Source organism: Mandrillus leucophaeus, unplaced genomic scaffold (assembly GCF_000951045.1).
Source record: "Mandrillus leucophaeus isolate KB7577 unplaced genomic scaffold, Mleu.le_1.0 Scaffold443, whole genome shotgun sequence".
Classification (NCBI taxonomy): Eukaryota; Metazoa; Chordata; class Mammalia; order Primates; family Cercopithecidae; genus Mandrillus; species Mandrillus leucophaeus.
The window spans coordinates 1,233,438-1,248,147 of NW_012104732.1; the positions used below are offsets into that span (position 1 = coordinate 1,233,438).

Below are 14,710 nucleotides of genomic sequence, written 5' to 3' on the forward strand. Positions count from 1 at the left end.
AAAGGAACTACCTTCTATGGAGCCACTTAATATGGATAAAGACCTTGACAATATTCTTTCAACAACTACAGTAACACGTTTCTTAGAGTTCATTTCTTTTTACATCCTTAATGAATTGTAAATCTTTAAGTAAAACATCACCACTTAATTCTGGTAACTTTTCCATATTAACTTTTTAGAACAATTGCAAATGTACCATAATGATTGTTGCCACGGTGGTAACTATTTGACATGACTGTTATTTTGTATATAGCAACTTTTAAAATAAAAAGGCAACAAGTTTCTAGGCGTAATTTCCACAGATATTTTATGTAAAACAATGACATCCTTTGCAACTTCTGCCATTTAATCTGTCTCAAGTAAGCTCTCTGGAAACACATCTATTTGAAAGATTCTATTGTAATTAGAAATCAGGGTAACTGAATGCACTAGATGAAAACCTTCTGACTGGAGCCAATGAAGTCAATGAAGTCAAAACTGCTATGAATGCTCAACTGTCTGCAGATCAGATGTCTTGGGATGGAATCCGTTCTTGAGGCCACCATCATCAATATCAATTTGGCCATGTAATGCAACTCTCACTTGTTCCACTGTTACAAATGTGCTTAAAACTGAGCTCATTTACAATCCAAATACATGTGTAGGATGGTAACCAAGGCATCACACGAATTTAGGTATTACGTTTTAGGGGAGACAAAAGGTATGTTAATATTTTATTCATTTCCAAATTAACTATAAATTGTGCATTCTTGTATAGATCCTCGTTGGGAATGAGAAATTAGGAAAATCCAGTTCTTAAAATGAATGTCTAAAATCAAAATGAAATTTGTTTTTCTGGCACCTGCTTGATGACACAGACTTATAACCAATGACAAAATTGCCCTTGAACCCAAGTTTTCATTTCCTCCTCTTGTGTGGTCAGGTTATGTAAGGGTTTGCTTTCACCCCATTCAAAAGGTACCTCTTCCTCTTCTCTTGCTCCCTCTTGCCCTCATTCTTGTGCCTGTGCAGACATTTGAGTAGAGGCGAATCACTTTCACTTCTGCTGGGGAAATTGCAACACGCTTCTTTAAATGGCAGAGAGAAGGAGAAAACTTAGATCTTCTGATACCAAATCACTGAACCTTGGAAGGTCAGAAATCTTTCAAGCCCTGCAGGACCGTAAAATGCCCATGTCCAACAGAAGCACTGGGGCGTGAGTGGGGAAGGAATAGAAACAGAGTCAGAAAGGGGATAAGAGAAGAATAAAAGGGAAAGTGGTGAAGGCAGGGAGGCAAATTGCTTAGTGTGAATATGCACGCGTTCATTTAGTTTTCAAATCCTTGTTGAGCATGATAAAGTTCCCAGCATCAATCCTCACGTGTTGGTTTCCGTTAGGATCTGCCTGGGGGAATATCTGCTGAATCAGTGGCTCTGAGCTGAACTAGGAAATTCACCATGATTAGGAAAGTCGCTGTGTTAGTCAGGGTCTCTCCAAAAAAAAGTTATACCCAAGAGACAGGATCTTCTGATCCAAAATTTTCTTCACTTCTGAAATTCTGTGGTTTGTGCTCATCATTGGCAGCTATTCGTTCATCAAGAGTTGTGTAGTTGGCTTCTTCTGGAAAAAGGAATCTGCGTCATATCTAAGTCAGATTTCATTCTGGTGCTCTCAGAGCAGTTAGCCCAGGAAAGGGGCCGGCTTCTGTGGCTACTGGTGCAGAGGCAGATGCAGTTTGTGTCCCACAGATATTAACTTCGATAAGCACTTAATGAGGTCCTTCTCTGTGCGAGAATGGGGAGGAACAAAATGCAGCTCCTGCCCTCCTGGGGCTTTAGTTGTACCTTAGTAAGAGGAATTTTCATCTGCCTGGCTCCTTTCCTCAAAGAACAAAGAAGACTTTGCTTCATTAAAGTGTCTGAGAAGGAAGGTAGGTTATATTTTTATTCCCATTCTATAGCTGGGTAAAGTGAGTTCTAACAAAGTTACTTGATAAAGGTTACTCAGAGGTCGGAGCACCAGAGAAAAAGACAATCACAAGACTGATGTTGTGTGCTGGAAAGTTTAAACTGAACAGGAAGAAAACATTTTTGTGGGCTTTATCTAAAAAGAAATAGGTTGTTCTGAGTTTCTCAGTTTCATTTATTCAGCAAGTATGTGCCAAGTGCTGTTGTAGGCCATGAAGATACAGCAGGGAACAAAACAAAACTGACATGGAGCTTCCATCTAGAGAGGAGAGCGAGACAACGCGTTTTAAAATATATATAATGTGTTAGGTAAGAAGTGCTATAAGGAGAGCTAAAACACAATGAGGGGCTAGAGAGTGATAGTGGCGGGGGGTGGTGCTTCTCTAGGAGGTGACATTTGACCAGGGGTCTGAATAAACTAAAGAGGCCAGTGGTGTGAATATCTGGAAGACTCAAGGGGTGGGGGGAAATAGCCAGTAGAAAGGCCCTGAGGTAGGAAGGTGCGTGGCAAGTTTGAGGAACAGGAAAGACAGTCCGACGGGAGCAAAGAGAACCGGAGCTGAGGCCATCAGGGCAGCCAGGGGCCAGGTGCAGACTGGGCTTTGACTCTACGTGCAGAGAGGAGCTGCTGAGGATTCCAAGCAAAGGACTGCCCTGACCTGCCTTAGGTTTTAACAGGATTCCTCTGATTGGTGTATGAAGAATTAACTGTAGACAGGCAAGTGTGGAAGAAGGGAGAGCAGTCAGGAAGCTGCCACAACATGAGAGAGGTGAGGCGTCGGAGTGGAGCAGTGGAGATGGTGAAAAGTGTTTATTTTGAATGTGAAGCTTGCAGGATTTGCTGGAGGATTGGATATGGGGGATGAGAAAAAGAGAGAGACTTACAGATCAGGTAATTTAGCTGATCCTTAAGCCCCTTACAGCTTAATATTATTCCAAGGTGCTAATAACAGCCAAGGTTAACAACCCTGTCTTGGACCCTCTGCCTTTATTTGCCTGCACAAGCGCGGGTTCCATCAGCTGCTAGCGGAGACACTTGAGCAAATGAGTGGTTATCTCTAGTCCTCAGTATCCCTGCTGTTAATGAGGGATGATCATTTCTTCTCTGCCTAGCTCAAAAGAATATGTTAAATAAAACTCTGTGAACTTTAGGCAGCACAGGCTGAGGGCTTCTCAGTAACATCATCAGAGTTACTTCTTAGTAGCACCATCAGAGTTAACTTTATGAGTCAGCTGAGTTGCCTTTGGGGTATATCATTAACAGATTCCAGGAAGCTCCCCTGCCCAAAAGCCTCCCACCAATGGTCTGCCTTGTTGAAAGAATTTCACAATTAGCCCAATTCCTTTCCATTAAGGCACTGTGGACTCCAAACATCTTCCTTTAAAATGGAAACTAAATCGAGCTACTGTCAGTCATTTGTCCTTTTAGGTGACGTTATATATCAGATCACTTTTCTGCCATTAGAGATAGTTGAAGTTTGAATAGGAAAAAGGAAAGAATGAACATGGGGCAGAGAATGCAATAGTTGGTGGGTTACTCAGTAGGCTGTGGACGGATGGAGAGAATCCTGGTGGGAGGAACCTCTAAAGATAAACTTTCTATGGGAAAATGTTGACAGATTTACCTGAGTCATGGTTTTTCTTACACCTCATAAAAGCGAAGTCTTCCAAGGGCAGCTCCTTGAAATAGTTATAACAAGTAGCCACAGAAGTTGAGTTGCTTAAAGAAAAACATTGAATTCATGGGGAACCGTACGCTTTAATAGCCCCTTTGGCTTACTTTGTTTAAACAAACTCATCCCGAGCATCTCACACTTCACCAATTGTGAGTGTCCCTGCTTTACTTCAGCCTTTGAAGAGTGCCTTTCCCCTAAATATTTCTGGAAATGCCTAAGGGTGCTGACGTGCAGCCAGAAATAGTTCAGTTGTGTCCCCACTATGGCAAGAATCCATGGACCCAGGCTCTGATGTTTCCGTAAAGATGCCCCTCAGGACTAGAAATCTGTCCCCATCCCTGTTGCCACCACAGTCATCACCACCTGGAAATCCTGCAGGACCGACGTTTGTGAATTTGGAATATCTGCTAGATGCCTTACTACCTTGTTATGACCTTATTTCTTTATAACACTTTTTACCTAGTGCCTTACATATTTTAAATGTATAATTCGGTGATTCAGATCACTGGTCCAGTGTCACCTCCCGCTCAGCAAAGTGAGATGAACACACTTGGTGCTACGTTCAGCTAGGCTGGCACTGCAGATGCACCCAGTACCAGCTATTCTAGTGGCTCAGGACAGGGCTTCCTCGCTGGAGATATGCTGAGCCAAGCAAGGCAGTTTTTACCCCCAATCCTGATAGTGGTACACATATTCTGCTCCTCCACCCCCACCAAGGTTGAAACTCTGCTCCTGTCAGCTTTGCAGCTACCAACACCCCCTCAGGGAGAGTCATCTCTGTTCCCAAACCCATATAAATGTCATTCAAAGCCAGAGGATGTAATTGCTGTAGTAATTGTTATAGTCTGCTCATCCAGGGGCCCCACTGCAAAGCTGTTTAAACCCCAAAGTGTTACTACCTTTTACAGAGTTATTATTCTTCCAAATCACACCCACAGCACCTTTCTCCAAGGCTGCAAAAGTGCCGCTAGGGTGGCTGGGTACAGGCAAGTTTTGATTTCATTTGGGAAACTACCTGTAACCTCCACTCTCTGCTAACACCAACTTTTCTTTTATTAATTAAAATAAATAAATTATTTTGTTTTATTTTATTTTATTTTACTTTAAGTTCTGGGATACACGTGCAGAATGTGTCAGTTTGTTACATAGGTATGCATGCGCGATGGTGGTTTGCTGCACCTATCAACCCATCACCTAGGTTTTATTTTGTTTTGTTTTTTAGTTATACTTTATGTTCTAGCGTACATGTGCACAACGTGCAGGTTTGTTACATATGTATACATGTGCCATATTGGTGTGCTGCACCCATTAACTTGTCATTTACATTAGGTATATCTCCTAATTATATCCCTCCCCTCTCCCCACCCCACGACAGGCCCTGGTGTGTGATGTTCCCCTTCCTGTATCCAAGTGTTCTCATTGTTCAGTTCTCACCTATGAGTGAGAACATGAGGCATCACCTAGGTTTTAAGCCCTGCATGCATTAGGTATTTGTCCTGATGCTCTCCCTCCCCTTGCCCCCCAACCCCTGACAGGCCTAGGTGTGTGACGTTCCCCTCCCTGTGTCAACGTGTTCTCATTGTTCAACTCCCACTTATGAGTGAGAACATGCATAACACCAACTTTTCTTATTGGAATTGTAGTGCCAGTTTAGTTCTTCAGAGGAGGCACTTGTTCTTCTCTATAATCTGTTCTCCATCTGCAAACACCCTACTTTCTCAGACATAGGTTTGCAGTGCATTGGTGGGCAGGATTTCAGTCTTTTCTCTGAAAGTTCCTAATCCCTGTTGAAAAATGAATGCACTGGGGAAGGGTGTGGCCCATCTCTGCTCCCCAGAAGCTCCTGAGCCACATTTCTTACCCAGTCCTGGAACCCTGGTGTCCTAAACCATGTCTGAACCTGTACCCTCTTGGCCCCAGAAAGGGACCAAACAGTACATCCCATGAAACCATAAAGAGATCATAACCTTCTCCTCTCTCCTCCAGCATCTCTACACAAACAACATTTATATAGATGACTGAATTCAAGATATGTTTATTTGGTACTGGTTAACTGGAAGTTGCTAAGTAGAATTACTTATAAAGTGGGGATGTGTTTTTAGTGATTGCAGAGAAGGCTCAACACCCCTAAACATGGTGGGAACTTTCTGGGGAGGCAGGCTGTGAAGGACAGGGTATTAGCATCTTTCCTTAAAATAACATGTGTCTTAGTGTGTTCATGCTGCTACAGTAAAAATACCATAGATTTGGTGACTTAAACAACAACCATTTATTTCTCACAGTTCTGGAGGCTGGGAAGTCCAAGATCAAGGCACTGATAGATTCAGTGTCTGGTAAAGACCTGCATCCTAGTTCATAGCCAGTTGTCTTCTCACTGTGTCCTCACAAGGCTGAAGGGGTGAGAGAGCTCTTCCGCGACTCTTTTATAAGGGTAATAATCCCCTTCGTAGGGCTCCACCTTCATGACCTAATTACTTACAAAGGCCCTACCTCCTAACACGATCATATTGGGGGTTAGGATTTCAGCGTATGAATTTTGGGGAGACACAAAAATTCAGTCTATATAACAACACGTACTGTGAAACTTTCCTACTCATAAAAGTAATATATCTTCACTGGAGAAAGTAAAAAAGTACAGAAAAATATGTAGAAGAAAATCTACCATCATCTCATATCCAGAGATATCCATGGTAAATATTTTAATACATTTCCTGTGAAGTTATTCAGTAAACTAACAGAGTTTAGAAAACATAATCTAATATAAAAGCATGAAATTCATAAAGATATATTTAAAATAAAATTAATATGTATGTGTGTATATGTGTTTATATATATACAAATATATATGCTTATTATTTTATTGTGAGCATTACCCCATATTATTAGAAAACCATGTTTTTTTTTCCTTTTTTTTTTTGAGATGGAGTCTCACTCTCTCACCCAGGCTGGAGTGCAGTGGTGCAACCTTGGCTTACTGCAACCTCTGCCTCCCAGGCTCAAGCAATTCACCTGCCTCAGCCTCCTGAGTAACTGGGATTACAGGTACCCACCTGTAATTTTTTTTGTATTTTTAGTAGAGAAGGGGTTTCACCATGTTGGCCAAGCTGGTCTCAAACTCCTGGCCTCAGGTGATCTTCCCACCTTGGCCTCCCAAAATGCTGGGATTACAGGCACCACTGCACCAGACAAAAACCCATGATTTTTGATGGCAACATTTCATCTTATGGATGCAATATAATTAATTTAAACGTTCTACTACTAGTTAATATTAAGGTCGTTTCCAATTTTTATTACTGTTACATTGCCTCTCATTTTCTTTATAAATATTTGGCTCTTTTTATTTTGGATATATGTAGCTAAAATGCCATCCAGATAGTTTATTCTGATTTAGTGCCCACTGGGTTCTAGGTGCACGACTGCCATGGCAGAGAGAATTGTATACAGTTCAAGTTTACATTTTGTTTTGAGCGGGAGAAACTGAAGACCAAGTTCCTAATATTCTTTGGCCTGAAAAATGGCTACATAACCTTGCCAAATCTCTTAACATTTTCATGCCTTAGTTTCTAATATGGAAAATGAGGATCCTCACCAATTTGTAATTGTAAATTATTACACAAGAATGAGGTATTCATTTAACCATATGATGAGATTGTGTAGCTAAAGTTAATTAATTGGTGCTCAGTGGTCAGACTACTGGCTTTAAATCCTAGATCCATTATTCATTACTTCCTATTGTGTAACCTGGGCAAGTTACTTAACATCTCTTCTCCTTAGTTTCCTCATCTAAAAAATGAATAACAAAAGCACTTACCGTAAGTGAGGATGAGATAAGATGGTGCTATATGTGAGTAGTACACATCTGTTACTATTAACTATCATTGTTACTTATTATTAAGCAGTGAATTTAGATTCAATGTGAAATGGTTTAGAAGTCATCAGCTTCCCATTGTGTGTCCTTAAAGCACTGGTGATATGAGTATGCCTCTATCACGCAGTTATAACTTTAATCAAAATATGAAAGTAATTTTAATCAAAATGCCAAGTCAAATTAGTAAAGTCAGCCTCTTCAAAACGTGTGCCCCAAAGTAATAAGGTCTGCAGGGTATGCCTCAGGGACATTTGGTGGGGAGTGGGTGGTAGTCAGAATGGTGAAAACAGTGGGAACTTTTAGGGTCCCCACTCACATTGCTTTGCTTTTAAGGCAAATATTGTTAGCTGATGAACAAAATCATTTCCTTTTCTTGGACTCACAGCTAGACCTAACTTCCCAAGTCCTGTACAGTTAAATGTTACCATACAATTACAATGGGGCCATATGGTGTCTTTCCCAACCACCCAAGCCTGCCATTGCAGTGTGAAAGCAGCCATAGGCAATACTTAAACAAAGGGATTTGTTATGTTCCAATAAAATGTTACCAAACTTTCCTAGTTTGCCAACCCCTGAACTAGAGCATGGTGAGGCAAGAGAGAATTGCAGAACGTGGCTGGAAAGGCAGAAGGAGTCAGGGAGGAAAGACCTTGTGGAACTCTAGCACAGAGTTTGGATTTTATCCTAAAAGCAGAAGGGAAGCCTTTGACAGGTTTTAGAAAAGGATATGACCTGAAATATAGAAGCTCAGTCTTCAGCAGATCAGTATTTCAGCTTTCACTCACCATATGAACCATTGATCCCATTTTGTTACTTCTTCCATAGAATCTCCTCTTAAGGAAATTTAAAGCAAGCTTCTGACTGAGATGGCATTTTCAGGGAAAGACCAGGAGGCAGACCCCAAGGGGCTTCACAAGATGGCATTTTTGTGGCCTTGGTGGATTTGCCATGACCGTGGCTTGGCAGGATCAGAAACCTGAATCTGTCAGCCCACCTTCCGTCTTTTCCGTCTTTACACTTTATAGTGAAATTACACTAAGTTTAGGTGATTAACTTATTAAGAATTACACTAAGTTTAGGTGATTAATGTATTAAGTCAAAATGCCCAATTTAGTAATTTTTAATGAAAAACATAATTGCCACATGTGAGAAGCCCATTCTATTTTCATAGACATACTAATATTAGAATAACAATGACCATAATGGTTAGCATTTATTAACAATAACATCGTGCCAGGCACGGTGTCAAGCATTTTCCATGATGACCTCACAAGTCTATCGGTAGGAATTGTGGTTAAAACCCTCTTATAGATAAAGTCAGAGGTTTTAAACTTGTAAGATCACAATGCTAGTGAGTGGTAGAGATGAGAGTTGAACCCACATAATGTAAACTAGAGTGTGGATACCTAACCACTACGACAGTGTCTCATAGAAGACGTGTTCAGAGGTTGCCAGTAAACAATGAATCCATGGGGGAAAGGAAGGCAGGCAAATCTGATTTTAATGTTATCAGGTTAATGTGGCCTGATGCAGCCATCTTGCAGAAGAACGGTATTGCTAGCAGGTCCTCCATGTTTGCTTATAACACTGGCTATAGCCTTCCCACTAGGATAGGAATTCCCAAATCCTATAATTTCCTAGATGGTGCTGGAAGAGGCATTGCTGAGGTTTGTTTTGCCAACTAGCTTTCCCCTCTTCTTCTTGCCTTATTTGTCATTCTGTCCGTTAAGATGACTTTTCATCAATTTTACATGAATTTCATAATTAACCTCTGAGGGTAATTCCCCCAGTCCACCCTACTATCAGGGCAGTCCCCAATATGACTAATCATTCCCAAATACTAAGACCACAGACTGCTTCAGAATCTTTATTTATATCTTTACTATTAAAAAACGATGCTATCATTTCCTGAAATCTCAATTAAAAAAAAATACTAAGCTATATCTGGAGTGAAATGGTCGGTAAGAACACAGTTTGTCACACAAAATAATAAAAATGCTAACTTCTTACTTATAGTGCAGACCAGGGTCCTTCCTCTAGAATTAGAAATATTAGGCTTTCCTTAGATGTGATGGGGAGTTCATTGGGGCTAGTATTTCAGCTTTTGAACTCTTCAAAAGGAACAGAAATGAAAAAAAAGACCTGCTTTAATAACAAGATTAAGTCTATATGATTTATGGACTTATGATATGAGCGAATCTGACATCCACTCACATGGGTGGTCCTCCCAAGGGACAAACTTCGTAAAAACACATTTAAGGAAAAGGGAGCAGATACTGTTGGTGGACTCTTCACCAGGAAACACACTGAAAGGTTGCAGTAGCACATCAGAGCCTCACAGGTCGACATCAGTCAAACAGCTGTTCCATGCACCACAAGAATTCGTACATATTTCAAAATGACTAATTTGTACCTATGAGACAGGATTTGACCCACTAATTATTGTACCGTAACGTTTTAATAAAAATTGTTTTTTCAAAGTGATGCTTTGATGAGCAGATGGATTATCATGTGGGAGTTTAAAAATTAGTCAAAGGAGTCTTGACAACTAAGTCCTTTAAACGTGGCCTTCCCTTGGCCTCTGCCTACTCCTGATCATAATCTGAATAAACTTTAACTTTTTGACTAGAATGTAAAACATGTGTTTTTACAAAACAAATATTAATGGCATAACTCTTGTGCTTTATTATTTTAGCTGATTTGTATCAATGTATCAACATTCTAAAGAAAATAGGAAGCATATGTTGGTTAATAATTTTTATTACTATTGACATGTAATTCACATGACATAAACTTAACCATTTTTAAAAGTACAAATCAATGAGTTTGAGTATGTTCTTAATTTTGTACAACCATCCCCGCTATCAAATTTCAAAGCATATCCATCACACCAACAATAAACTCTGGTTCTATTAGTAGTCACTTGCAATTCCCTTCTCTCTAGCCCCCTGGCGACCACTAATTAATTACCCTTCTGTCTCTATGGATTTGCCTACCGTGAACATTCCATATAAATGGAATCACACAATATGCAGTCTTTTCTGTCTGGCACCTTCCACTTAACATAATGTATTAAAAGTTTCTCCATGTTGTAGCATGCCTCAATCCACACTTCGTTTCTTGTTATGGCTGAATAACATTTTGTCCTATGAATCTACCACATTTGTTTATCCACTCATGAGCTGATCATTTAGGCTGTTGTCGTTTATTAGCTATTATGAATAATGTTGTTATGAATGTTCATGTACAAGCTTTAGGATAGACATGTTATTTCTCCTGGGTAAAGTCCTAGGAGTTGAATTGCTGGGTCATATAGTAATTCTATGTTTACCTTTTTGAGAAAACTGCCAATATGTTTTCCACAGTGTCTGAACCATTTTATAATCTCGCTGGCAATGTATGAGAGTTCCACTTTGTCCACATCTTCACCAACATTTATTTTCCTTTTTTTAAAAAATAATTATTGCTGTCCTAGTGGGTATTAAGTGATATCTCCTGTATTTTCAATTTGCATTTCTATAATGAATAATGCCATTGTGCATCTTTTATGTGCTTATTGGCTACTTGTACATCTTCTTTAGAGAACTATCAGGTAATGTAGCTTTTTTTGAAATATTGGTTGTCTTTTTATTGTTGAAATATAAAAGTTCTTTATAGATTCTAGATCTAGACCTTTATTGGATATATGACTTGCAAATTTCTGTGTGTTGTCTACCATTTCTACCATTCTGTGTGTTGTCTTTTTATTTTCTTTATAATGTCTTTTGAAGCAGAATAATTTTTCATTTTGATGAAGTCCAGTTTGACTATTTTTTTCTTGTGCTTTTGGTATCATAACTAACAAACCATTGACTAATCCGAGATTCTGATGTATGTACATGCTAAGTTTTACAATTTTAGCTTTTACATTTAAGTTTTTAATCCATTTTGAGTTAATTTTTTTAAACATTCTTTTGCATGTAGTTATCCAGTTGTCCCAGCGCCATTTGTTGAAAAGGTGATTCTCTCCTCGTTGAATAGTCTTGGTATTCTTGTAAAAAATCAGTTGACTATAGGCATATGGGTTTCTGGACTCTCAATTCTACCCCACTGATTGAAATGCCTATCCTTATGCCAGTACTACACTGTCTTGATTACTGTAGCTTTGTAGTATGTAAGTAGTAGTAGATTTTGTGAGTCCTCGAACTTTGCCTTTTTTAATAGATTGTTTTGCTATTTTGAGTGAAGTATTTTTTTAAAATATCAAGTTAAAAATGAAGCTGCCATTCTCTAAAGGAGGGCGATTTCAGAAAGGCACCGAGACCTGTGCTTGGTATGTAGTAAGTGCTTTTGAAAATGTTTGTTGCATGGAATGAATTGATTTCATCTCTATTCTAACCCTCAATGCCATGTTAATTTCCCCTTTGGAGTCTTTCATCTCTCCCTTCTCTTTTCTAAGAAAATCAGTAACTCTGTCATTCATATATTGTACACACATGTATCTTTATTTGTTTATGTGTCTGTTTTCCACTAATTAGACTATAATGCCATATAAGACTAGAATTACATCTAATTCATTGCTGGGTCCCAAAGCCATGTCTTAAGACCATAAATGCATAGGGTTTTTTTTCTTTTTAAAAATTTTTATTTTTAATTATTATGGATACATAAGAGTTATAGATACTTACAGGGCACATGCGATATTTTGATATAAGCGTACATCATATAATGATCAAATCAGGGTAACTGGGATATCCACCACCTCAAACATTTGTCATGTATTTGTGTTAGAAACATTGCAATTCCACTCTTAGTTATTTTGAAATATACAATAAATTATTGTTAACTATAGTCACCTTGTTGTGCTACTGAACACTAGATCTTATTCCCCATATCTAACTGCATTTTTGTATCCATTAAACATCCCCTCTCTATCTCCCCTCCCCACTACCCTTCCCAGACCCTGGTAACCATCATTCTATTCTTTCTCTCTCTGAATTTCCACATATGAGCAAGAAATGTGGTATTTGTCTTTCTGTGCCTGGCTTATTTCTCTTGACATAATGTCCTCCAGTTCCATCCATATTGATGAAAGAGGCAGACTTTCATTCTTTTTTATGGCTGAATAACATTTCATTGTGTATATGCACAACATTTTCTTTATTCATCTGTTGGTAGACACTTAGGTTGATTCCATATCTTGGCTATTATGAATAGTGCTGCAGTAAACATGGGAGTGCAGATATCTCTTTGATATACTGATTTTCTTTCTTTTGGATATATATCCAGCAGTGGGATTGCTAGATAATATGGTAGCTCTATTTTGTTGTTGTTGTTGTTATTTGGGTTTTTTTTTTTTTTTTAAAGAAGCTTCATACTGTTCTCCATAGTAGCTGCACTAATTTACATTCCCACCAACAGTGTATGAGGGTTCCCCTTTCTCCACATTTTTGAGAGCGTCCATAATTCCCTGTCTTTTTGATAAAAGCGATTTTCACCAGGATGAGATGGTATCTCACTGTAGTTTAGACCTATATTTCTCTGATGATTAAGGATGTTGAGTATTTTTGGCCATTTGTATGTCATTTATTCAGATCTTTTGACAATTTTTAAATCAAATTATTTTTTCCTATTGAGTTGTTTAAGCCCCTTATATATTCTGTTTATTAATCCCTTATCAGAAAGGTAGCTTCCAGATATTTTATTCCATTCTGTGAGTTGTGTCTTCACTTTATTGATGACTTCCTTTGCTGTGCAGAAGCCTTTTAGCTTGAAGTGATCTCATTTGTCCATTTTTGCATGGTTGACTGTGCTTTTGATGTCTTACTCAAAAAATCTGGCTGTGACTGCGTTCCATACTCTGCAATGACATGTAACTTCCAGCAAGTCCATATTATACCTAAAGCCTACTTCAGCGTGTCCATAAAAGCAAGTAAGAATAAAAAGTAAGAGCAACAACTCATATTTATTTATTTGCTGCTTATTATGTGCCAGGCTGTATCCTTTTTTTTTTTTTTTTAGATAGAGTCTCACTCTGTCACCCAGGCTGGAGTGCAGTGGTGCAAGGTTGGCTCACTGCAACTTCCCCTCCTGGGGTCAAGTGATTATCCTGCCTCAGCCTCCCTGGCTGAAATTACAGGCACGTGCCACCACCCCTGGCTAATTTTTTTGTATTTTTAGTAGAGATGGGGTTTTGCTATGTTGGCCAGACCATAGCAAAACCTCAACTGGTCTCCAACTCCAGACCTCAAGTGATCCACCCACCTCAGCCTCCCAAAGTGCTGGGATTGCAGGTGTGAGCCACCATGCCCATGTGCCAGGCTATGTTCTAAGTGCTCTACCCATGAGAACTCACTTAGTCCTTGTAACAATCCTGTGAGGTAGGTACTATTGTTTCTCCCCATTTTACAGGGAAGGAATCTGAGGCACACAGAGGTTAAGGAGTTTAGCAAGGTCACTGTAGCTAACAAGTGGCAGAACCAGATTCAAACCCAGAGCCCACACTCTTAATCACTATGTTGCTTCTAGAAGAAAGAAAATAATGGATGAAGGATAGTAAAAACATGCAAGCCCTTCTGAGCCCCCTGTTGTTGGCCCCACTTCGGCAGCAGTGTTAGCAAGACTATGGGAACTCAAAGGTGACACTTAGCGCTCTCCTCCAGAGGCTGCAGGAGCCACCATTGGATAGCTAGCCATTTGTATCCCCATGATGGCGGAGACAAGCCCACACTGTTGCAGATTTCTCTACTCTGGAAAAGACTCCCAAACTAGGGTTAATCAAGTCTCTTTTTTGGTGAATTTCATTAAAATTACCACATAAAAAAAGAGTTTGTCCTGAATTATACATATAGGAGAAAAATGATAAAATAAAATAATTTCCATTATCTTTGTAGCAAAAAAAAGTTTGAATGATTCTACCAGGTTCTCTGAAGGACTTTGTTTTCAAAGGAGATGTTAAAATGTGTAAAATATCCAAAGGATACACTTTTGCAGCTGAATTTAGGATCTTAAGAAACATCGTTTTACTATGTTTCCCAATGACTGTTGAAAAGAAGCAGTGACTGGGTTACATCTAGGGCAGGGTTTCTCAGCCTCGGCACTATTGACATTTTGGGCTGAGTAATTCTTTGTTGTAGGGGGCTGTGCTATGCAATGCAGGATGGTTAGCAGGATCCCTGGCCTCTACCCACTAGATGCCAATAAGATTCTCCCTTTCCATCTATGACAACCAAAAATGTCT

At 39.3% G+C, this 14,710-nt stretch overlaps 1 protein-coding gene across 2 annotated transcripts in view; it reads left to right on the top strand.

The window, feature by feature from the left end:
* The first annotated feature begins 1,639 nt into the window (after window positions 1-1,639).
* Window positions 1,640-14,710, top strand: part of NR3C1 (nuclear receptor subfamily 3, group C, member 1 (glucocorticoid receptor)) — a 154,759-nt gene continuing 141,688 nt past the window's right edge. The window contains exons 1-2 of one of the 2 annotated variants that reach the window (XM_011994156.1): window positions 1,740-1,910; window positions 2,626-2,717. The gene's annotated coding sequence lies outside the window, so the exon portion shown is untranslated. Of the gene's footprint in view, window positions 1,911-2,625; window positions 2,718-14,710 lie in introns of both variants that reach the window. The other variant, XM_011994157.1, reaches the window with a different exon arrangement.